Source organism: Ctenocephalides felis, unplaced genomic scaffold, assembly GCF_003426905.1.
Source record: "Ctenocephalides felis isolate EL2017-DRISC unplaced genomic scaffold, ASM342690v1 CF-g0.4_SCAFFOLD_02454, whole genome shotgun sequence".
Lineage (NCBI taxonomy): Eukaryota > Metazoa > Arthropoda > Insecta > Siphonaptera > Pulicidae > Ctenocephalides > Ctenocephalides felis.
In genome coordinates, this window is record NW_020538608.1 from 60632 (window position 1) to 72147 (window position 11516).

The following is an 11516-nucleotide window of genomic DNA, read 5'->3' on the forward strand; positions in this document are numbered from 1 at the left end:
ACCCGTTCTGTTCTAAAGAGTGCCTCCTGCACGACGTCGTGGATGGTAAAATAGAAGGCTGAAGGGATTGGTAAAGAGAAAATACAGGGTACTGAAAACCGAAGTGCAGGATCAGAAAGCATGGATGAAAGACTACCATTTATTTATTATATATATATATATATATATATATATATATATATATATATATACCTTGTCATAGACGAAAAATGCAAAAAGTCGCAAAGTCCACTCATTTAGGAATAGTCCCGGGTATTTTCTCAACAAGCGGCCCAATTCACGTATGCTCACACTTCTTGTGACAGGTGTGGTATCTATGTAAATAAACTGATGTTTAAAAAATATTTTTTAACTTATGCGGTTCATGGAATTATGGTAGGTATAACAGCTATTCCTGGTGACATATTTTATTTTATATGGCAAAATGATTGATCTAGTGGTAATATCAAAAAACCAAACCGAGCTGCAGAACATGATGGACAGAATCGTCGAAATGGGTAGAAGATACGGAACGGAAATCAGCATCAACAAATTGGAAGTGATAAGAGTATCAAAACGAGATGATACTCTAAAGATAACAGTAGAAAATCAAAAATTGGAAGACGTTGATCATTTCAAATATTTAGGAAGCATTCTGACCAGAAACGAATACAGCACGAGAAAAATCAGGACAAAGATCGCAAGCGCCAAGGTGGAGTTTGCGAAGTTGAGAACACTACTGAGAACCAACCAAGTCTCGACTTGTGGATGATATTGATAAATAAAATGTTATGTCTAGAGCATAGCTCTTTACGGATCAGGGACATGAACTCTAAGAAAAGCCGACAAGAACTATTGGAGAGTTTTAAAATGTGGTGCGCAGGAGACAGGTGAATGGAGAAAATAAAGTGGACTGACAAGATAACAAAAGAATAAGTCCATAAAAGACTTCACTGAGAACGATCATGAAAAGAAAAGGAAACTGAATAGGACCCATTCAATTCAATCGAAAAAAGAGTGCCTCCTACACGACGTGGTCCAAGAATACATAATCCTGAACATATGCTTATTTAAGACATGATATGTTAAAGCAGGAGTCTCTACAAACAAAACTTAGATGTGTTATCCGAGAATTGGCCCATAAATGTCAAAATATCTTAATTCATGCGTTTATAAATTTATTCCTGTATAGGAACTTGATACACAATTCTAGTTCCCTATACTTTTCATTTAATTTATTCCTTTCTGAGTGAAGGGATTTTAAGCGACTCAGATCACGCCTTGTCTCCTTCGCTTCTTCGGCCTGAATTAGCTTCTAGTACTGATTCATTTCTGAAGATTGTTGAAGTGAAGTACCCTGCCAAGTCTGTAGTTATGGACAAGCCTGAATATATATATATATAAAAAATCAGTAAATCAAATGGTAATTTTAAAATATTTTTTCAACTCTTTTGCCAATGTATTAATTTTTAATGTCTAGTGATGTTTAAATGTAACTTAAAAAATTTTAATATGTACAAAAATGTCTAGATATACATAAAAAAATGTATATGTCGCCTACTGGCAAGGGTTAAAAATGTACAAAAATTTAAAAAAAATATCTACAAATGGCTACATATTTTTGAAATTGTCTAGAAATGTGTAAAATATATAGATATCTAAAAATATCTAAAAATCCATAGAAGAGTCTACGTATAAAAATCATTCTCACGAATACAATTTACCTGCCAATGTTGTCGTGTATCGTATATTTTTCTGACCCAATCTTGACAAATGTTTCAAGATTGAGGTCAGATTTTGTATAAAAAATCATCATAAATTATTTCTTTTCCACCCCTATTTATGACATTTTGAAGAACTGACAAAACTCAATTTTAAAGCTTTTATGTTTTTATTTTTTGAGAGGAGCGAAGGAAATCCTTCATCTTCCCACAAAAAAAACAATGAAAATAATAGAAGTGATACTCTGCAAAAGAAGAGAAACTTCGTAATGTGAAAATGAGATTGCAATGCTTATGTGCAGTCTGCAAGACCTTCAAAGACTATGCAACACTTTCAAACAGTCTACAATGTTCTAATAAATATTCTACAAATTATGGAATAATCCATAACATTTGAAAAACATTTTACATTCTAAAAAAAATCTAAAACAAAATTCAACATTCCTAATCTATGGCATTCTAAAACAATCGTTATTCAAACATTAGCTCACTTTGCATTGAACATTTAAAGCAACCTTGTTTAAAGTCGCATAAGAAGTTTCACTCGATAGTACATTCTGATATATTGCATTATCTATTATACCTGACAAGTCAATCTGAATCGTTTGAGAACAAGTTTTGGAATAAGTATGTTTGTGAGCCATTTTTTGAGCTTTTGTCGATGTTTTGTCAATAAATGCTGAACCGATTTCAAAAATATAAAAGCTTTTTGAATTAGCACGACCAGGATTGATTAGTTTTATTGAATTCTTAACTGGCCCAAGGAGAAACAGTATGGATGGAGGATCTGCTTTTTTCTATAGCAAAGAAAATGAGTTTATCTATACCAGACCAGTGTTTTTTTTTAAATTATAATTTAAAAGAAAGTTCTCGCATTACTGCTATAGCAGAAATTGACACTATGATATATATATACATATATATATATAATATATATATTATATATATATATATATATATATATATATATATTTTGTCTACTTTATTAAATATTTAAACCCACACATAAAATGCTATCACCATGCCTGAATGCTGAATGAAGGCGCACTTCCTCAATTTCAAATTCATCAAAACCTTCAAACATGTCCATTGATAATTATTTCTTGAATACAAGAACACCTGAACTCTGGGACAAGTTATTTCCAATCTTCCACAAATTATTTATTGGTTTAACATATATTGCTAAATTTGTGAAGTCATATGATGGAAATGGAGACATGAGATGCAGCATGGATATTATAAAAATAAAAAGTGAATCTGAATAAAATCGATCTTGTAGTCACTCCACGATATTTAAAACCGATATTAACAATTTGAATTTGCAATTGCAAATATTAAGAAAAATTTGGAGGGTAATTAATTACTATTTACTCATGCTATAAAATACATTTAACTACTTTTTATTATTCAACAGGCAACACATCATGTAATGCGTAAAATGTAATAGTATTGTCTTTGTTGTTGACAAATATTTCTAATTGGAAAAACAACAGACACTCAAATACATATCAACAATACATACAAATTAATATATCAATATGGTAATTTGAATGTAAAATTATATAGTATGTATATCAGTATGAATTAAACATTTTTTACATCTTGCAAATATTATATCTTCCAGTCAATATTTTTCATGCTAGAAATTTCAATAATTTAAATAAATAATTAAACTTTTGGTTCATGAACTGTCATCAGATTTTGTGAAAAGAAAAAAAAATTAATATTTACATAATTATTAAAGAATGAATGTAATTCATAATTATTAAATCAACATATTATTATTTGAAATATTAAATACTAAAGACTTGCGTTTTTTGTCATATACTATTATGTTGGTAATTCGAGTTTTTAAACAGCTCAAGAACTGACTGAAGTCGCGATAAAGTGTCAACAAGTTTTATTAAAAAAATTAATAGGTATATTATATTTGCATAATGTTTATTTTAATGTTTTAAAACACCATTTTAATTGTTCTTTTGATAATTAAATACTTTAACTAGTGGTGTATGGCATCGTGCCTTAAGGAAAATTGCCGGAACTTCTCGTACCGTAACGAAATATTAATTGTTTTCAAATTGATTTTAATAAATACTGTAACATTGTCAAATATTTATAAGTCACCATCGCAGTACTGTGCGCCAAACACAGGAGTTTTCTTATTAAAATCGATAATTATGGAAACATCGCAGAAACCATCGCCTTTTCTAATTTTGATACGTGCCTTTAAATTCTTCTGTACTGGGAGTCGTCTCAGTCTCTTCGAATCGACATTGGTATTTCTAAGAGTTTTCCGTTTTCTATCTAGTTCTGTTATATTATCTGGGCAAATGTTTGGAAAATAATATAACAGTTCAGAAATTGATGTGAATTTTTTTCTCAAATCAGTACTCAAAATTACTGCAAATATTATAGTTCTTGTCGTTTTTTATAATGAAATAGAAACCTCTGCTTTATTTGGTTTGCTGCCTCAATATTAAACTCATCCTCATCTAATCGGCCAGTTTCTCTTTTCAACCGAATTATATTTGGAATCATTCCTCTAGCATATATTTCTAATGAAGGTTTATGCATTTGCAAATCGTTTACATCTACGCTTAATACCTTTTGCTGTTTGGCATTCGAAATATTTTCTATCGTATTCAACTCTTCGTTTGAAAGTTCCATATATATCGGTCGAATGAAACATTCCAAAATTGTCCCATATTTGCTGTGAATATCATCTGATCATATAAAACGTGCAACTTTGGTTTTACCGCCTGCATTTCTACATTCAAATTTACGAATATTGGTAGAGCAAATAGCAGGAATTCCAGATATAATTCTGTTGTCGAGATTAGAGATTATTATTATTAGAGAGATTAGAGATTGCTATTTATATATGATATATTGGCGAAACAGGACTAAAACTTCTTAAACGTTTGAAACAACACGACAAACGATAATCGCAGACATTTAAAACATAACAACCATACGTTCAATTTTTTGACGCAAAGGTTTCTTCATCATGAGTCGAAAGTCTCACAAATAGTCCAGTCATTTGGTGCAAAAAAAGGCTGTTGCCGGTACAGTACTCCGGGAATTCTGAAAATTGGTAATCTTATAGACTTCGAGGTGCTCTTTACGAAAATCAACTTTGCCACCTCAAATTTGAACGGCAAGTTGCCGCCATATTGAAAAAATGGCGTCAAAAAATAGCTTTTTCAAAATATCTCTTTTCTGGCTTATTCTACGATAAAAGTATCTATGTATGAATTAAACTAGATAAAATTTCCTACAATTCTTTAGAAAACCGTTTTTTTGTAAAATTGATAGTTTGAGAGTACGGCCGCCTCAAAGTCTTTGCTGCTCTCGCCGCAGTATCAAATCTCTCCATATAAGACAGCACTTTGAACTTGACCAAATTCTCTCTAATAAATAAATATTTTTATTGTTAAATTAAGCGAATAAGATCTAGAAATAAAATAATTCAAATATTTTTCGTTTTTTTTGCTGATTTTTTAACACTTCAATGGCAAAGTAGCCATAAGTAAGTAGCTTGAAGTGCTAAAAAATCAGCAAAAAAACCGAAAAATATTTGAATTATTTTAATTCTAGATCTTATTCGCTTAATTTAACATTGAAAATATTGATTATTAGAGAGACTGTGGTCAAGTTCGAAGTGCTGTCATATATGGAGAAATTTGATACTACGGCGAGAGCAGCAAAGACTTTGAGGCGGCCGTACTCTCAAACTATCAATTTTACAAAAAAACGGTTTTCTAAAGAATTGTAGGAAATTTTATCTAGTTTAATTCATACATAGATACTTTTATCGTAGAATAAGCCAGAAAAGAGATATTTTGAAAAAGCTATTTTTTGACGCCATTTTTTCAATATGGCGGCAACTTGCCGTTCAAATTTGAGGTGGCAAAGTTGATTTTCGTAAAAAGCACCTCGAAATCTATAAGTTTACCAATTTTCAGAATTCCCGGAGTACTGTACCAGCAAAACGACCAAATGACTGGACTAAAAGACGCTATGCGGAATCGATTTTTATTTTCTTAGCCAAACTTAGTATTAATAAGCGAACTGATACTCCTTTTCTCTACGAAAATTACCAATATGTTTTAAATGTTTCCCAATTTGTATCGAATACCTAACACTGCTCTATGCTTGATGTTACGCCCTTCAAGAAATTAATATGTGGATAACACAAACTTTTTAACGGTCATTTCTATCCAGATAATGAATAGAAAGAAAACTAAGATATGTTTCTTGAAATACATTTATTAGATCCATACGTTTCGAGTTTCAATTTGACTCTTCTTCAGTGGAAACAGAACACACAAGTAATTAATACGCAAAACGCAAACAAAAACATGTCTTATGTATGTTAGTGTAACAATAAATATGAGTTATACTTCGTAAAAGAATTAATTGGAACAGTAATAATTCGGAACATCATATCTTGCAGAATAACAATAATTAATTAGTACATTCCTGAAATAAATACTTCAATTATAAATATATCACAGCAATAATTACAGCAATATAGAACTATAATTAAATAACAAAAACTTGCAAATGTTTTTATCAGAAGCGCGATTTTCGTTTCAAAACTTTATTATATGCAATTTGTTAATCCATAATGTTCGAGTTTTATGAGAGTAACAATTAACGATTTTAAGTGAAATGTAATTTTTGAGGAGGCGACAAATCATGTACCCAAAATGTTAAATTACACATTTTTATATAAAAGAAACTGAAAAGTTGTATAGAAAACAAAACCTGAAATATATTAACCAGTAAAATTTATTCAAATGTTAAATTTGAATAATATTGTATATCGATTTGATAGAGTTTTGAAAGGCAGGCCACCACATAAAAAGCATAACTTTTTCTCGAGAATGGTTTGCGAGCGACAAATATTTCCTCATAGATAATTAATTATTGAATCGTTTAATTTCATGTGCTACTATATGAACGTATTGATTTTTATTTGTTCATGAGTTTCTTGTTAAGCGTAAATAAATCTAAAAATGAGTTGTTAAATTAGTTCAAGTACAATTTGCCAAAGTGTTCAAATTATGTTTTGTATTGTTAATCGTAAAGTGTCGGTAGTTTTCTCGAATTTTGATTTTCGTTTCGTGATGTGTCTGTGGTCTTTGAATATTAAAATTGTTAAAAAGCATGGGAATTGAAACAAAATTTTATTTGTTGAATGCAAACAACAAATTTGAAAATATTACTAACAGGAGATTTTATAGTGAAACGAATTTTAATGGACTAGTGAATTGAAGTGAAAACACTGTTATTAATTATACTACTGCAGTTATATCAAAAATAGATACAACAATATTAATTTTAACAACAATTACTAATGAATGATGGATAATACTAATAAGGGCTAATAATGTAGAAATATCACATTGCGATTTAATTTCAATTAGATAAAAACAATTACGTATTACTGGAAATTACACAATTTAAATATTTAATCTGTTAAATTGTTTGACAGTAGTAAGCAAAATGATTCATATTTATTATAAGGACACATTCATTTCAAGATGAAAGACGGTATAAAGCTGATGATACACAGCTTTGCTTCTACATGAAATGATATGAAAAATAAAAAATGTCATGGAAGGAATCAATATTAATTCAAATATGTACATAATACGAGGATTTAGTGCGTAATGCAAGGTGTTTTCCGCACAATTTGAAATTAATATATATTGTAATTGAATTATATATCAAATGAGATGTGATCAGAAACTTTATGGCTGAAGGTCATTAGAATTTTTCATTTGTTCATGAGTCACAAGTTCAGGTGCGCTAAGGTAAAAAGAAATTTGATTTATAATGATCGCTATGATTGCAATGATTGCTTATATGTTATCTTGGTAAGCTTTCATTCCAGTCCAAGATATTCAAAGGTTCTCTTATTCCTAGTGATTATGAAATTAACCTTCAATCAGATGCTCTGTCTTTGTCGATTTGTCTAGGCGGGTGCCTAGAATTTCAGTTCTTATGGTGAAGAATATATTTTTCATTGAACATCAGAAATTGTTTCCCTGCTTTGATCAATACAATATATCAAATGAAATGATAACCGAAGAAGGAATTTAAAACATCCAATGGTATTTTGAGGTATGAGGATAAAATATCATTACAATTAATAGTAGTATATCAAACGCATTAATTGACCGACCATCCATATATAATCAATCAGAAGGATATTTTTAATTTGTACGGACTTCTTAACCATGGATCAAATACAATTTATTGTCAAACGAAGGTATTTCAATACTTTCAGAAATTATTCAAGTTAGTGAAGATGGATTTGTCCAACTCAATTGTAATGATGATAAAATTTTTGGACCTTCGCCTGACTTGCCTGATATCTGGTACAAGTTAATTTCAATCTTCAACAAATTACTCATTTGTATAATATAAAACGCCAAATTTGTGAAATTAAATTAACTTCGAAGGAAATTGAGAATATCATGCAGCATGGATGTTATGTAAAGAAAAAGTAATATTGAATAAAATCAATTCGTAATCACTCGACAATTGATAGCTTGAAGATAATTACTGATACAATAAATTACATTTAACGAATTTTAAATATTCAATGAGCAACACAATGTAACGCGTAAGATACGATGGTATTTTCTTTTTTTTACCAATATTTATAAGTGGAAAACTACCAACACACAAATACTAATCAACAATACATACAATTTTTTCCTGTTTATTAATATAATTAACAAATGTAACGTCACATAAGATTTATTTTTGCCGATATATGATACTGCATATCGCGAAAGTGAAGTTTGACTTTTTATGACGTTGCTTGTCGCATATAAACTTTAGTCGAATATTTTATTACTTTAGTCGAATAAGTAACATCCACGTGCACGTGGATAAATAAAATACATATTTCAGGTTAAGTTTATGGTACAAAAAGCTTTAAGGTTTCAATGAAAAGCAAAGCAAACCAATTTTTTATAGGCCGTTTTGGATATACGTTTTGTCTTCTGCCTCAATAAGGGTTTCATAAAATGTTTAAATCGTTACATCCAGCTTTAATTAATCCTCTTAATGTGCATCTGTAATTTGCGTAATACCGCAAAAGTGAGCCCGAAATCTGCTACAATTTTTATTATGAATCACGTTTAAATCAATATCCAACTAACTGGTTCTAACTGATTGAATAAGAAAGTAATATTTATTAATATAAAGCTGTAAAAATGCAATATCTAAAAACATGAGAAAAAAGTAATAAACGGAATAATATGTTTGTTTATTAAATAACTATATTATTACAAAAATATATATAACTATTATTATAAATATATATATATATATATATATATATATATATAACTACTGTTACAAAAGATAATAATTAATAATGATTAATAACTAATAATATGTATAAGATAAAAATATAGCTAAAAATTTTTTTTATGTGATAATCCTCAAAACATGTTCCAATGCATAAAGGAACCTCACAATATCCACACATATAGCAGGTTTCTTTTCTTTTGCCGTGTTTCTGGCATACTTTACATCGTTTCTGTGGAAACTTTTTCTTTCCCGAATTGACAATTCTTACTTGCCGTGTACTTTCATATCTCCTGAAAGTCTAGTGTTTGGATCTTCCCGACAAACTCTTTTTGGCGGACCTTCAGAAATTTCCGATTCAAGGGAAACGTTTTGTTTATTTTTAATCCAATCTTCTGCAACTTGCAACAAAAAGAAGCTGAATTTTATTTCTTTGTTCGGATTCAATTTTTTGTAAATTACAAATGAATTAAACAATGCACAATTTAACAAGAACATAAAAGCTTTTTTCGTCCATTTGACACTTTTTCTTATAATTGGATTGTAAGAAAGATATTGATCTGCCAAGTCAACACCATTCATATACTTATTATAATATATGATCGTTTCTGGTTTTTAATTATTTCTCCCGTTTTTCTATCAATTTTATTCGTTTCCACAAGTCGAGCCTGATGTATCGTTGAGATCATTCTGACATACCTTTTATCTTTCCATACATGAATTAAAATTTCGTTTTTTCTGCGAAAAACATGTTCTCCTCTTTTTAATTTGATTATTTTAATATCATTAGGCAACCCACGATTCTCCCTTATAGTACCACATACCCTAATTTTTTTCTCCAGTAAATTTGCCGCCAGTTCCACACTGTTATAGTAATTGTCCATGTAAACGTGGTGCCAAATATTCGCATAGTTCTCTAAAACATCTTCTACAAGATTTTGTAATTTCTGTCCATTTCCGTTATAAAATTTGAAATTTGTGATATAAGCACTTTCAGATTCACACAACATCCTGACAAGCATCCCGTACTTCGATTTTTTGCCGGGGTTGTATACCCGGAAACTCAAACGACCTCTATGGGGTATCATTGCCTCATCCAATGAAAGATTTTGCTTTGGTTTATAAATAGTATTAAATTTATTTAATAAATATTCTGTTATAGGTTTAATTTTGACTAGTCTATCTGTATTTTCTAATATTATATCATTATTACAAAAATGTAATGATTGTAAAATTTGCCTAAATCTATTTCGAGGCATAACTTTCCCGAAAATTGGTGTCTCGATAAGTGAACCCGTAGACCAATAATCGTTCAAGTTGCTCTTATTCACCTGTCCCATTAAAATATTTAATGCACGAAATTTCTTCATTTCGTCTATTGTGGTATCTTCCCATTATTGTTTTATCTTTTTTGTAGATTTATATTTATTCACATTTTGCAAGTGGTACCTGGTCGTTTCCTTTACAAGTAATTCAAAAAAATCGTCGCCAATAAACAAATCTACCGTATCTCCTATAATTTCCGAATCCTTCGGAAAAACTTTTATACCATCATTATCTAAAAACTCATTTATGTCCATATCAATATCACTTTCGGTCCACGGTGTAAATGTAACATTGTTAAATTCGTCATCGGAACCGCTCTCCTCCGAATCACTTTCAATAGGTAGAACTTTTCCACTAATAATAATGTCCGACTCATCACTTTCACTTATATTGTTTTCATCCCCAGATAATATATCTGCATATACCTCACTATTATCATTGCAAATATTATTATATTCAACACCCTGTTGTTCCATTATAAATCAAGTTAAATAGTCAATATTTCACTATATAATTAATTAAAAACTTCAAAATCGATGACCAAACAAGCACTGTTACTAAGTAAAAGAACGTACTACTACGTCACCGGCTACAGCATTCTGAATACGAGTGACGTATTACTACGTCGGCGGCTATTGGATAGCGGACAAACAATGACGTAGTACTACGTCAGCGGCCATTGGCTAGCGGGCAAATAATGACGTAGTACTACGTCAGCGGCCAGTAAAGAGTTTTAACATTTGTTTACAAAAACAAATTTGAGAACGCAAATTACAGATGCACATTAAGAGGATTAATTAAAGCTGAGAGAAAATGTTGTCTTGGAACAGTAGGTAATTCCGAGCCAGGAAAGTAAATGGCGAGCTTATGTCGAAGGCGTGGATATTCAAGATTATTTTTCCACATTTATATGGAATTCATTTTAGATTCCTTACTGTGTGACTTCTAAGTCAAGTGCATTTTGCCGTTCATTGCTTGGATTGCATTGTTTGCCGTAGTACGGCATGCCTTATTATTTAAGACAGTTTTTTCCAAGTCATCTCTGGAGTTTCCTTCGATCACAATACTTTCTTAATTGATTCAGCTTAAGAAACTTTTTACATCATTTTTCCAATGAAATCTACCTTTTCCAAAATTTCATGTTATATTATTATTGAA

The 11516-nt window shown here is 30.2% G+C and overlaps 1 pseudogene; it reads right to left on the minus strand.

Moving 5' to 3' along the window:
• Nucleotides 1–7459: 7459 nt before the first annotated feature.
• On the minus strand, nucleotides 7460–10834 carry LOC113380900 (annotated as a pseudogene).
• Between the last annotated feature and the right edge of the window lie 682 nt (nucleotides 10835–11516).